Here is a 2500-nt window from a genome sequence, read left to right on the forward strand (position 1 = left end):
CCCCTCACATCTTATCGTCCTCGCCGCTGCTCTATCCTTCTAACTCTTTTGCGCACCTTGTCACACTCACTATCTTTCTAGCACACACACACACACACACCCACACACACACACACACACACACACACACACACACACACACACACACACACAGTGTTCTCTATCTCACCTCTGTTTTCTCTCTCTGACACCTCTCTACACCCTCTCTGCGTTATCTGCCGCTGCCCCCTCCTCCCACACAACTACACACAAACACACTAGTGTAACACACACACACACACACACACACACACACACACACACACACACACACACACACACACACACACACATATTGCCTTGTCTACCTCCACCTCCCTCTTGCTTTTTTTACTCTCTCCCTCGTTCTCGGCATCTCTGTCACACCTCTCTCTCTAAGCCCTCCTCCCCCCCCCCTCTCTCTCTCTCTCTCTCCCTCTCTCTCTCTCCCTCTCTCTATCCATCTCACTCAGCCTCTCTCACCCTCCTCGGGGTGAGAGAGGCTGTTGGTAGCATCAGTTTCAGTCAGCAGTGACACTGCAGTCTCAGTGCATCTTTTAATGGCACACTGTAGTAAAGCCGCCACTGAAGTGAGCCTATGCAGCATATTAGACACACACACACACACACACACACACACACACACACACACACACACACACACACCACACACACCACACACACACACACACCACACACACACACACACACACACACACACACACACACACACACACACACATGGGACCAGTATGGATATGAAGCGTACCTTTATGGTAGCATATATAAGCTTTAACAGCTATATATAAGTTGCTTAGTATCACATATCTTCCCCCTTCCATTCCTCATATGGCACAACAATCAAAATACAGTACTACATATATAATAATGTATCCATATACCAAAAGTAAACACATATTAGAAGAACCAACATATATATTTTCCCCTGGTTTCATAAGATGTGTGTGTATGTGTGCCTTTCAGATTTGTCCTTATGCAATGGAAAGAGTAAACAGCGTGCTATGACACATCGCTGCTCTGACATAGCGTCCCGTTATAGCACTACGTAACACATCCTAGGTCTGAGGATGCTGAACGCAGCAAGGGAGGCAAAGAAAACAAACTAAACAGAGACAAACAGAGAGGCTGCAGCTCATGTGTTCCTGTTTTGCAGGCAGTATTTATTCTCCTTTTCTGTGCCTGTTGTTTGGACAGATGCTGCTGGAGAACAGGGTCGAGGCAGGTGTCTGCTGCTGGGAGTGTGTGTGTGTGTTTGTGTGTGGGAGGTGAATGTCCCCCCCCCCCCTATGATAAGCACCCTGTGAGTGAAAATAGAAAGCAATCCCAGGAGGGACCCTGCTGTCCTCTATCCAGCATGCACACACACACACACACACACACACACACACACACACACACACACACACACGGACACACGGACAAACACACACGGACACACAGACAAACACACACACACACACACCCCCTTCTCTCACTTCCATCTGCACATCTTGTAAACCTGCTCTGAGGAGAAACAATTGTCATGGAAACGCACGGTACCTGTGTTAGGGGTGAGCCGTTCTCTCCTCCTCTAGTTGTCCCTCCAATCCCCCTGTTGTTCAGCTGATCTGAGCCGAGGCGAGCTGAGCCGAGCCGAGCCAAGCCGAGCGTACAGCGGCGAGGCTCAATCCTTTTACCCTGCGATGCTGAAAATGGCACCAGTATTCCCTGATAGCAGCAGCCTGCTGCCTGCCTCACTCTCTCTCCCCCTCTCTCTCTCTCTCTCTCTCTCTTGCTCTCTAGCTCGCCTCCCTCCTCTGCTTGTCTGCTGCCATGTTGAGTGCACGCAGGGCGAGGGGCGGGATGAAAGGGGGAGGGGGGGGGGGGGGGTGATGGTGGAGGAAAGAGGAGGAGGCGGAGGAGAGAGTGAGGGGGACTCGGGGGGATAAGAAAGCAATTAGAAGACAGCCCCTCTTCCTTCCAGTCGGGAATGTATAATGGAATTAGCTTGAGGGGGGGGGAGGTGGGGGTGAGGGTGTGTTGGGGTCCTGCAGCCACTGCTGGGGAGTCTAGCAGCCTGTGTGTGTGTGTGTGTGTGTGTGTGTGTGTGTGTGTGTGTGTGTGTGTGTGTGTGTGTGTGTGTGTGTGTTGTGTGTGTGTGTGTGTGTGTGTGTGTGTGTGTGTGTGTGTGTGTGTGTGTGTGTGTGTGTGTGTGTGTGTGTGTGTGTGTGTGTGTGTGTGCGTGTAAGGTGTAACAGAGAGGAGGAGAGCAGATGGGGGGTGGTGGTGGGCGTGATTGCCATCGCACTGAGTGTGTGTGTGTGTGTGTGTGTGTGTGTGTGTGTGTGTGTGTGTGTGTGTGTGTGTGTGTGTGTGTGTGTGTGTGTGTGTCTGTGTGTGTGTGTGTGTCTGAGTGTGTGTGTCTGAGTGAAGGTGTGTGTGCAGGCTAGAGAGAGCTGGGGTGAGGGACAGAGAGAGAGAG

Source organism: Trematomus bernacchii, unplaced genomic scaffold (assembly GCF_902827165.1).
Source record: "Trematomus bernacchii unplaced genomic scaffold, fTreBer1.1, whole genome shotgun sequence".
NCBI classification, from domain to species: Eukaryota; Metazoa; Chordata; class Actinopteri; order Perciformes; family Nototheniidae; genus Trematomus; species Trematomus bernacchii.